We start from the raw sequence: 12899 nt of genomic DNA, 5'->3' as shown, positions 1-12899 counted from the left end.
AGTCGGGCAGCTACTGAGAAAGCATTCCCGTATTGCGTCCGTTCCTATCGCTTTAAATTCTTTCCACACCAAAGCAACTGTTTTGCTTCATGCATTTCAATGCAAATGCTGCTTTAAATTCCTTTAACCGAAAGTTTGGTCCAGCATCTCCTAGCGCTATGAAAGCATTGGGTTACCTCTAAAAAAAGCGATAAACCCGCAGATTGCATACTCATTCCAGGCTTTATGCGCTCACACCGATACTCCCCAACCACACAGTTCAGCGCACATTTCTAGCTCGGATTTTGCTTTCCGCAGCGCAATACAGACTATTAATCCTTGCCGTAAGAAAGCACCAGCTTCAACCTACCAACAAAGCGTACCGATACTCCCAAGCCCTTTCGCTGGCATCCATTCTTGGCGTAGTGGAACTTTTGTTCGCAATTACCATGAACGCGCGCAGAGAAAAACTTCACCCCCCGGTTTGTTTTCCAGTACATTAGAGACAAAGGAGCGAAAAAAACGGAAACTCATCCACCGCTAAACAATGTAGCGCGGAAATCTTTGAGAGCGCATTTATAACCGAACCAGCACAGTGAAGGTAGATTGATTGTTTCTGGGATGCATTATCTACTTGCTACGGTAGGGTGGAAAATTGTGCTTTCGCGTGCAGTTGCTTCAACTCGACCATTGCCATTAAAATGCGATTGTCAATGATTCGATGATGATCGAACACGTGCATCACCGCACGGGCTAGTGAGGCTAATGGGTTGTTTCGATGGGAAAACCATTCTGATACCTTAACGATTTCCCTGAGCGTGCACGTTACACGTTCTGGGAAAACTCTGAAAAAAAAACATGAAGGGAAGTCATCTAGCTAAAAGCTGTATATGTGTTATTAATGATGTTAATGCTGACTGCGATGATGAGAGGAGGATTGTCGATGAACTCCAAATTATATCACCAGACCCTGTAACTCGTTGTAGCTTCAGCCCCACCGCCGTTCGATTCAATTCTGGTAAGCACGTACGCACGCACGCGTTCTTCATTACGCACAGCTGTACAGCAGCGTGCAATTAAAAACGTATTACCTGCGACCCAAACACGCCCGAAAGGTGTTTGCACCACCGCGCAAAACCCTCGATAATCGTCTACTCACCTTGTAGCAGAGTGCACACACACATTCGGGCGAGAAATTAAGTATTGCGATGATATCGCCCACAGTAGATAATATGATTATAGGTTGATACTCTACCTTAACCAACGGGAGGGTGGAATGTTACTGGGTACGAATTCTGCTGGTAGGCAGAATCCAGGTTCGCAACAAACGCATAATGAGCTGATAATCATTCTCATCCGAATCTCGACAATCTCCTCACCAAGCAATCACTTCTTCGGTTAAGCGAACGCAAACGAAACATGAGTTTGGTAACCGAGTGAATCGAGATGTTTCCTGGGAAGAGTGGACTTGTAGTCCATCAATTAAATCGTGATGAGGGCGATCAGATCGATTAGTATTGTATGCAGCACTTACAACGTTTAGAGTAGATAGAGGCGAATGTCAGCCAAAAGGCACAAAGCCTCTATAAAACAAAATAAAAAAAAAAAAAAAGTTTAGAGTAGATGATTGGGTGCAACGTAATAAGCAAAAGTATTAGTAGACCAATTGCTTACAAATTGCGATCCAGAATCAATTTGGCAATGTTTATCACTCATGTTACATTCTTGGATGAAGCTCAATCACCACAAAAAAAAAATCTTTTTTTTAATAAATAATTGTTAGATTAAATTATTCAGTAGAACTATAAATTCCTTACTACAATGGATTAACAATTAATTAAGGGTTAGATTTTCGTCAGCCTCTACCTTAAAGAGGGCTTCCAATTTTTCCCCACAGTGAAGACTGACCATACAAACAAGTGTTATCAAAAAGTCGTATAAGTTGTTAAATAACCAGCATGAATTAGCACCTGGTTAAGGCTTTTTTTACAGATCCTGTATTTTCTAGCTTAAAGTTATAGTTATTCCCGTTCTTAAAGCTTACAAATTTACTACAAGTAAAAGAAAATCACAGAAAGCCAGAAATCAAGGTTGTAGTTCCAAGGAAGAAGAAGCTAAGTAACTATAAAACTAGTTATAGCTACGCGCAAAGGTGCTAGTTTCGAATGAGTCATCGTATAGCCTGAGGAAACTTCTCCTCTCAGAATACCTGTCACGACAGATTAAGCTGAGATTACATAAATCATTTATAATCGCAGTACTCAACTACACTTCTCAGATGCGCACGAAAGCCTCTCAGCCACGTTCGAGAGGAAGATGCCCAGAAGAATTTTCGGCCCCTTATATGTGTAGAATGACAATGGGCGAGAGGCTGTAATGACGATACTAGGCTCCGGTAGGCTGATCATTGTATGAGAATGGCACCGGACGACCCAGCCCATAAAGTGTTTAAAGGACATCCACAGCAGTGATCAGAATATTGGATAAGCACAAGACGGCGCTATGATGATGAGCGGTATAGAGAATTGTTGCCGGATATGGATGCTGACAAGTAAATAAGTAGTTATTTCAAAAATACTATCAATTGAAGAGTTGCAAGAGGATAATGCAGTTTCTAAAATTTCTCTTTTTTACCGAGAGCCTAACTCCTTTTCCCTAAATGCCAGTTCCTAAGAGCTTCAAAACTATGTCAGTTACCTAGTGGTCGTGAATATACTTGCGAAGACTTTTACATTCAAAGCTTAGGCCACTGATTTATTGTAACGTCAGAGAAGCGAGTAATTGGTAAACACGAAACCGATGCTTAGGTTAATTATCTTGCATGATAAGAAAAGAAAGTTGTTTAAAACATAAACTTGTCGAATAAGTGCCAAAACTGCCATATCGGAAAACTCAACTCCATTTGTTTTATTGCCACAGTTTCAACGCCAATCGATTTTTCATAATTCGCTCCCAAAACGCATTCGACCATTTCACGGCCCAACTACGTTTCGTTTCGGTGCAATCAATAAACTGAATTTTCTGTTCTCACCTTGTTTTCTTGCTATTCTTTGCGCTTTTTTTATGCCTTAACTTATTGCAGTGTGCTTAAAATAGCGTATGATTAGTTTGGTAGAAGCTCTTTTTTTGTTCGAAGTTTCAACACCACCGCCGTATGTTGTGTGAAACATCATTTTCGCACAAATAAAACAAATCGCCTGTGTGTGCTGCCTGTCGACGACGCCGAGACTTGAGTTATTTTTCCCCCGATCTCATTCTACGGGTCAGTACGTGTGTTGTTATTTTATTTCTCATTCTTTGTTAACGTTAAATTTTCTTCCAGTGCTGCCCTGATTCTTCACACATACACACACACATACACATACCAGACATTGTTAAGGAAGCGGGAGCAAAAGTGTACAAAGCAGCTCAAATCGTAAAGTTTTTGGCACAGATTCTGCTTGCTGCCAACGGCCAAAACCAAGTGGCCTCGGAGTCGCAGCAGTCGAGGTAACGATCGATTCTGGAGTGCAACAAAAAAAATAAACGATCCACAAAAAAATTAAATCTAGGTCAAGAGCTTTTGGTGCGCTTTCTTTCGCTCGGTCGGGAAGCGACGAGATAGTCAGTCAATTCATTTCACGTGCACCACCGAAATGCCAAGGTTCGCTACCTAAAGGGCAGAAGGTCCTTGAAAAGTTTTGCGATTATTTTTGCGCTAAAATAACGGTCATTCTGTCGTTGCACCATTTTTAGCCACCGGCCAAGGTCAAACGGATGTCTAAGATATGGGGGGGAAAGGTTTCCCAAGTGAAGCTTATAATTTAATCTACCGTCAGCTGAGCGTTTTGAAGTACTCGCTACTCGCTACTCGCTGAGGGACTCAGCAGAATTCTCCACGAGGTGCGGTATGAAGCCGTTTCATCATTATTAAATTTACCAAAAACTGTAAAAATTATGACTCCATCTAAGTCACTGTGAAAGCCACCCATCACTTAAAACCTCCCCATAAATAGAATAATCTATACACTTCTTCAATGGTATGGAACGCTTTGGCAGCAAACCTAGCGCCATTCTGTTTCTCATTATGCTCGTGGCGGGTCACCCCTCGAATCCATCATGCTGGCGATGCTATTATGTGACAATCGTATGGCTGGATTGAAACCCAAAATAAAAACTGTCAACCAAGTGAAGCTCACTGAAATGGCATTAATTTCGCTTCCTTTGCCCATCAATTTAAAGCCCGAACGAACGATCGTTAGTTTGGGGTGGAGTTTTTTATTTTCTCGCGCCGGATTGGAATGTCATTCGCCCGAGCTGTCCAGCTTTTTTCCCCAGTATACTCCACGCGTTAAGTTCCCCTTTTCCCGGGATCCGTGTGTGGTGGTGGTTTTCCCGCTTTCGATCCGGCACCGAAGAAACGATTTTACGCCTGGCAGACATTTCCGTTTATTTCTTCCGGATAATCGGTTCCCGCCCGGAACCAATTTTTTGCGCTCGCTTTGTCGATTCGATCCCAACGCTTTCCACCCTACCCGTGCGACGTTTTCCGCACGATAACTCTCCACCCCCCCCGGCGGGAAAAAAAGAAAGATTTGCTTCCAGTTGCCGAACCTTTCGCACGCGCAGGAAGCAAGCGAATAAGTAAATTGCACAACCGAAAGACACGCCAAGAAGTCTTGGCCCGCACACACACACACACCGCAGATAAACACACACACACCAGCAGATAGCTGTGCTTTGATATTGCTACCATCTCGTTTTCGGGCAACAAGAACAACAAATTGAACAGTAGCGAAGAAATAAGACACGACACGGCGTATCGGCCAAATGCATTCGATGTTTCCCTTTTCCTCAAAGCGATCGTTAGTCAGGTAACGGTGGCACTGAAGCGATGTTGAAACGATTTACAATCAACAGAACTTACTGGAACGGGCTTCTAGCTGGTGGAGAAAGAGCACAAAAAACACTTGGGATCTGAAGGATGCATTTACCTTGCACCGGTTCGCATCGCCACTACTATACTACAAGTGTGTCCGGCGACTTTGGATGGTGAAACATACATTTGCCAACCCCTTTGAAGTGCAACCGGTTGATGCTTAACAGACGGCAACGATTCACGCTTGATCGAATGCTATAATATTCTCGGTTCGTTTTTGTATCTTTTTCGCTTCAAATTGGTTCATAAAATACATAACGTAATGTTGCTGCTAGTTGTTCTAAGAAATTGAATCCATTTAAAACTTCAATCGATTGCACGGGGTTTTCCGTTTTGCCCAACCGAACTTTATATTATCCTATAAAAACTGTTTCCTTATTGGAGGCCGCATCGAATAACGAAATGGCAACTTCGCTACGCAGCTCCGTTCCGGTCTGATTCTTCCCAATGTATGTGTGTCTGTATGTGTCCTGAGGACACTGGCAAAGAAAGGAAACTGGCTTTCATCTTGACAACCGAAAACCGAAGCGTTTCCTTTTCTCGGGAGTTAACGTGCGTTCACCCGACCGCTTTCACTCACCTGGCCACCTACCCAGACGATGGCTGATCGAAGCAGATGGATTTGTGAGCCGAAACCTCCGAAAGAAAATACAATTATCTTCCCTGACGTACGAGCGAGCGGGCAGCACTCGGCGAACGAAAAATCAATTGATTTTCTATTTTTACTTCCAATCTTTGGCCTCGGCTGCCCTTGATTCCAATTGCCTTTCGAGGGGCATCGAAAGGAAAACCACGATGGGGTCCACGGGCGCATTATCCACTTACACCGGACCCCTTGCTCGGTGTATCCGCTTTATTGCCCGAGTTTCAGTATATGTATCAGGTTTGACGTTGGTGCCGTGTTGAACCGGAATGATTTGATATCGGTCAAATAAAAGCCGAGGCCCGCATTCGAAACGCATTCGTGCCGAGCCGAAATGGGTTTCGATTTTTTTTTTGTTTCGTTATTTCTCACCGGATGTCGGCTGATGTACTGATTATCCATCAAGCTGAAAAGCCCACGCATTTTTTTATGGGGTCTGAAACTGGACGTACCTTGCGAGGTACCGTTACCTTGCACAGCGTTTAAAATCCTGCCCACAGTATTGTGTGCTGACAGGTGGAAGATAATAGGATGTACAGCGTATAACTCAAACGAACATTTATTGGCATTGGATTCCTGGTCTGGTGTTTGGATCGATACAGAAGCGAATCGATGTCGAGCGTTGATAGTGGAAGAAAAGCTTGAACAGCCTTCAGTTGAGCTTCTACAGAATATCCTCAAAAAAACGACAACTAGCGCGTATTTATCAAGAACTCTCTGCTGATAGTAGAAGAAAAGCATTCAGTCGAGCTTTCACAGAACATCCTTGAAGACGACAGCTAGCGCTTTTTATCAAGAATTCTCTAATGTATATGCAACCCTTAAACCATCGTAAAGATGATTATATTAATCATCCATCCACCAGTCAACCAGCGTCAACCAGCGTCTCGATTGGCCATTTAGCTTCAACAAAGAACAGACATAAGGCGCCTTAGCCGCTTTTCCGCTTTTTTTCTTTCTTGCCGTCCCTCACTACACATCTCGGACATGTCGTACTCTGTCCGGTACAAAGCTGACCGGTTGTATCGCACGATCGAGCATCACTATCGTGTCGTGGTAACGGGATGAACGGGACGCATTTTTGACGTCCATTCAACCATTCAAAAGGTTCTTTCCCCCGGTAAGTTCATTACGAAGCCTGCTGATGTGTGAAATTCGTCCATTGTATGAAGAATGTACGGATGTCCAGTTGCTCGCTGTTGGCTCCATCACTTTGGCCACATTTACCTAGTTACGCTAAGTTGCCATAGCAAGCGAACGTTCTGCACCCTTAAAGACAGACTGAAGTTATCCCGAGAACTTTTACGGTTTCCCAGCGGCACTTTTCGACAGAATCCACCACCCGGCTTGATACGTGATACCTTTCGCCCTCTTTCAGTGTGGATGTGAAGTTGTGTGTGTGTGTGTGTGTGTGTGTGTGTGTGTTTTTTTCTTCCACTTCTGTAAGAAGGTTCTTTGGCGTTGTAAATAAAACTGCAAGCTTCACACATCATGAAGCGTACGTGAGCGTTGCCCACCCCAACACTGAACGCTTTTCTTTCATTCTGTTTGTGAACTACAGCTTTTTTTGTTAAATAATTCGCAGAAATGTCCATCTCTTAGGGCAGAGCTGGGTAAGAGATTTGTGAGGGGGAAGACAGATGCAGCTTTAAGGCACTTTAAATTCTGAAAGTAATTTAATTCCCGCTCAGTGATTTTTCTGTTCTTGGAAATGGAAAGTTATAATTAAAATTGCTATCCATAGTCGTCGGAAATATTTATGAGAAGCAGCGTAGTATTCTGATCTTAGTGTTCTAATCTGTCCTGCCCTCTGGACAATTTAAAAATTTCTGCGTACGGGAAGGCGGTCTGGATGAGATTTGTACTCCGGTCCTACCGCGTGAAGACTGGAGCCCCAGTCGCTTCACCCACCAGACCACCAAAATACTTAAAGAATAAGATTTAAATAAAATTAATTTAAATTTCAATTTTCATGAGCCTTTTAAATACCATCGCTTACTCACATCATGCATTTTAATTGAATTGCGCTGTTCTCAGTTCGAAATAAATAGACCTTCACCATACAAAAATCAATAACAAATCGCCCACCGGAAAGATTGATACCTTAAAATGACTGCCAATTTTCAGCTAGCAACTCACGCCCATCAATATTTTGAACCCCTTTTGCGCCACCCGAATTCATGACATCATCATTATCATTGTCATTACCATCATCGACGCCACCGCTTTCTACGATTAGCAGTCCCGCGCTGGCGCTGACCAAATCTGGAGCCCGATGCATCGTTCGTTCGTCGCCGACTGGCGCTGATTAATTACGCGCAACGACCTCCCCAAAACGATGGGTCATTAATTTTTCGCTTTTCCTACCAAACGAATGACACCCGCGGTCGCCCCGCCTTCTGGGATGCCAGGATGTTTCGTTTGGAGAACACAACTGCTCGGGCACCGTTCGGGCGTGAGGCATGAAAAATGCCCACTTTCCAACGTTCGAAAAACTCATCGTTCCGTGAAATATGTCTTAACTTGTAAACATGAGCTGCTACCGGCAGCTGCCCGACCGGTACGACCCGACGGAACGCTGTCGTACCCCGTTTCAAGACGTCCAAGACGCGAAAGTGCGCCAAATTCTGCTAAGCGAGACGTGTGCAGTCAGCTTCAAAATCCACGGAGTAACTACACTCCACCCACACGCGTGGCGATAGGGCAAACATGAATGAGGACATGAATAGTTTACAAATATATCGTCAGCTTTAGCGCTTGGGCGTCCGTATCACACCACACACTCTACTGGGGGCAACAGGAGCAACAGGAAATTCATTTCGGTTCGACCAATTAAACTGACATAATTTAATTAAAAGAGATTATGAATAAATTAAAATAAATTCCATCCATCGGCAAGGCATCCGAATCCGTCCCGAGGCTTGGTGAAGAGAATCGGTTGGCATTGCATACATCTCATCTCGTTCCCCTTTACTCAAGAATGCGTAACATCTTGGAATGACGTACCGGTTTGCGTTTCAATCTTCAATCGTTAGCAGCAACCTAGCTGAAAGACACAGGCCCCTCACACACAGGCGGATTGTCTGACGACACGTATCTGATTAATGCAAATGCTCATCACTGACGGGCTGCAAATGATTGCTAGCTGTGGCTGGCTGTGATTCAAGCAAGAACAAGATTTGTTTATTTTTTCATCACCCCAATTGCCCTGGCCGCTGAGCGCGCTCTTTGGCATATTCGTGTGCCAAATAAGCGTCATCGGCTTTACGGTGACATTAATCAGCGTGCACCACTATCGCGTGGCAGTGGTCAAAAATAAACAATAAAATTTACTTGGTTGAATTGCATCTTACACCGCTCAAAAGACAGTTATTGAAGAAGGAAAGTTAAGACTATGATTTACTTTTACTGCATATTTTACAGGCTAGAAGACAAGAAGGTAGTAAAGTAACAATTTATTGTAAAGAGATCTCATGTTTCCCATGATTTAAACATCAGCATAACTCCTTTACTTTAACGGAATGTCAGCAACAAAAGCCATATTATTTAAATTTAGAATAATTTTCTAGAAGCTCCTCTTTTACAGACAATTTAAATAAAATCGATAAAAAATTATTAGTGTCCGATTATTAATTTAATGTAAATGTTTCCCATATTCAACGCTGGAGGCGCCCAGTACTTCATCCAAGCAAGCAATAGTAATTTGGTAATTTAAAATTAAGAAAATATTTTTAGCAAAAGGGTATACAACAAAATGCTAAATACTAATGGGAACCTGCTAAATAATCAAGGAATTTTGGATTGTCCGAGGATTGTCTGAAGCCTCCCATAGTGCATCTACTAGCAAGCGCTAAGTGTTGTAAAGGTCACAACTCAAGCACACTTTATCATCGCTCTCGATCTCTCGGTGGATTTCATTTAAAATTTTGCCACATTAATCAGCAGCTATATTATGACGTGATGACTAAGATGATAAAATTGAGCATTTTTTTAATTACTTAAACTAGCTGTAAACTATTCTAAATAGCTCAAGGCAAGCATAAAACTAAATTTATAACAAACCAAACCAACAACATGCTTCGAAATCCAAAACTCGTCCAATACTTGTAAGAACACCATCGTGCAATACGTAAAACATAACACCCAAAAACCATCAGTAAACCCATCCACCAGCTGCTCTATCTGTCTTCGTTTGCATATGTTTGACGTAAACTAGCAATCGATCATTTTTCAGCTAAATCATAACTGGTAAACCAAAAAAAAACACCCAGCACTATATCACTCGCCATGTCTGACGGGTAGACCAAAGAAAAACGCTCCCCCTCTTATTTCCACCCCACCTCCGGGACGGGTATCATTTGACAGCATCAGCACGATGGCGTCGAAATACTGAGACTGCACCATTTTTGTTCTGGTTCCTCCGGTGGCTTGAACTCTCGCCATTCTGGGCCATTGATATATTAATGCATATCTAAAAATATTCTGTGTCACCATTCGATTCGTGGAACCGGGTCGAAAGAAAACTTGCTACACGAAAAGTGCAGTTGCAATGCGTCATGTACCCCGTCATGGGCGAGTTGAAGATTGATATGTCTGGGCGAAAGGTAACCTCGGAACTGCATTATCCTTTTGGGAGATACTTTCCTTGTAGTCTGTACCGTCGTTTTTTCGTCACTCTTTTATGAAGGAGACTAGATTAGAACTGTAACTTACAAAAATAAATTGTACCTCAACACTTCTTCAAACATCTCATGCCAGCTCGACATATATACATCCTCTTTAGAACCATCAGCCGACAAAGGTCAAATCGTGCAGGAAACAAAACCGTGCTGATGCACCACGCTCCACACAAATAAACAGGAACTTCAAGAAATCAACCACATCCGGCACGATTCGTTTATGGGAAACAGCTGCCCCCGAAATGCGATTGCCAACTGTTCAGTTACATTTTAATTAAATTGTACCACAAATCCTCTTCAATGCGATGCAAAATTCCATAAGTCATCGCAGCACAGCGTGCGGTCTCTCATCGCACGATTCGGGTTTGCCCACTTGTCTTTAAATAGCTGTTCCTATTTAATGAATGCACGTAAATAAATAACCCAGCTTTCCCAAACTGCGCCTAGCGCTAGGGTGAAGCGGTCGGTCTACCCGGTGCATGAAAATACCAACATTCTAAGGTGCATCCGCATCTTCATTAGGATACACGCCGTGGCACTCTAAATTTAACATACACACCGGCAGAAGAGAGAGAAAAAATGCCCTCCGTGTCTACCGGTGGCCTTTCACATTTCTCCCGTGTGCATGTACTTACCGGCGAAAACCACAAAACTACTGTTGATGAAAACCAGCATATAATTCCGTCTTTCACTGCCTATTTTAAACCACAAACACCACAACACCTGGCATCTCCGAGTGCAACTAAATTGTTTGCGAACTGCGACCCCCTGCCAACCGGCCGGCAAACCGGGCCGGTTGCATCGCGCTTCCGTTGCAATCCCCGGGACTTTTTGGTGCAATGACCTAAGGTGTACCATTTACATGTTAAATGTAGCGACCACTTAAACCACTGGAGCTACTCAACGACGCCTGTTTCGTTGACGATACATATAAATCTTTTCAAATTCCCGCAAGCATCTCTGCATCCCCAGCTGGGTTGGTGTACCGGCTGTACCGGGTCTCGAGCAAAATGCGTTCCGCCGGCATTCAGGTGTGCAAATTTAATTAGTCACAAATTGGTACCCGCTGCAAAATCCTAATCCACTCGACTGGTGGCCGGTGTTGCTAGGGATGCAAATCGTACAAACGGGCACAGCGTTGGACGGTTGGTCGGTTAACGTTGGGCCACACCAACTACCAACAGGTCACATCTTTAATGGACTGCAAATGGACCGTAAACTTATTAATCGTCACCCACAAATTTTGCTTTCACGAAGGCAGCGTACGTGAAGCCAGACGTTATTTCACGCTTCTGGTAGAGTTCACTTTAAGAGAGGTACGGTCTATTAGAGACTGCGTTAATAGGAGCGAGAGAGATAAATGAAACGACATGGTTAAGTCGCTAGTTGTTGAGGACTTACAAATTAGATTTAACTTCTCTACTATGGGTTTAAGAACATGAAACAGAATTTAAAAATAATTATTGAAAATTTAAATAATCCTTCAAAATGATGAATAGCCTATCCCAACCAGTATAGTGGCATTAAAACATTGTTAAAAAGAGGGATAGATGAGATTCTCTCTTTTTAAGTATATCTATCTCATCTTGAGGCATCTTGAAGGATGCGCAGTGTTCCTTAAGCACCTTTTAATAGATTCGAAGTGAGATGGAAAACAACGACGGTTGTTTTGAGAAAACAGGATGTCCAACAGATGAACCCCCTGTCTAATTTTCCAGGAAAAAAAACAAAACTGCCCCATTATTGAGTTTCTTGAGTTACTATTTTGCTTATGGAAAATTTAAAAGAAGATCCATCAACATCAAAAGAGGAATTAGTCACAAAAATACTTTCCGTTGTTTGCATAATACGAATGGAGTATAAAACCATAGTGCATAAACCGAGAGGATATCCTCAGCCGTCTTCTCGCATAACCGCTTGTTCCGGGTTGTCAAACAAACCGATGTAGAACAAAACAAGCATATCGAAAATTAAATGCAAGTGTATTAACACTTGAAAAAATAAATCTGCGTTATTAACAACCAATTTGACGGCCTTTCCCAGGAATACAGAGGCCAGAACTTTTGTAACGTTGCAGGGCCTGATCGAGTCCGTTATCGATACAGAGGGTGGCTATTTCTAATGGTTCAAGTAGCATGATAAGATTATTTTACTTTAATTTATTTATTTTGCCGTATTACAACTTGATCCCGTATTGTCCTGAGCAACTTTTCCGGTATTGAATTATTTATTTGTCCCATAAAAAAATGTATCACTCCTGAGAGCTGTCAATTTTGGATAGCACACCCTGTAGATCTTTTATTTAAGCATCGTACACCGATCGCACCGGGAAATCCTGCCTTAAACGCCAACAAACTTTTAAAGAGAAGATTGTGCATTACACAGACACACCTGGACCAGATTCTTTTAACATAAACCTAGCAAGGATGCTATAATTTGTACCCCGGGTCTCGCCTCAATTTCTAACCCAAAATCAAAGCACCTTTTTACTAACCTTTTCGCTAAAAGATGTTCCTTTTTGCCTTCGTCTTGTTTGGCGTTGCTCCGTTTTCCACCATCGCCGGTAAAAGTCATTATCAAAAAGCAATCCATCGTACCGAGCCCACCCCCTCCCTTTCGCCGGCCGCAGGTAATTTAGGAAAAAGTTAAGTAATGAACCAAATTGGCAATAACAAACCCG

General features: G+C 42.7%; 1 protein-coding gene across 6 annotated transcripts in view; it reads right to left on the bottom strand.

The window, feature by feature from the left end:
- The window catches only part of LOC118506365 (5-hydroxytryptamine receptor 1-like), a 54182-nt gene that overhangs the window by 11013 nt on the left and 30270 nt on the right, over positions 1–12899 (bottom strand). The gene's annotated exons all lie outside the window — the stretch shown is intronic.

Source organism: Anopheles stephensi, chromosome 2, assembly GCF_013141755.1.
Source record: "Anopheles stephensi strain Indian chromosome 2, UCI_ANSTEP_V1.0, whole genome shotgun sequence".
NCBI lineage: Eukaryota > Metazoa > Arthropoda > Insecta > Diptera > Culicidae > Anopheles > Anopheles stephensi.
This window is presented reverse-complemented; position numbering and strand designations above follow the sequence as displayed.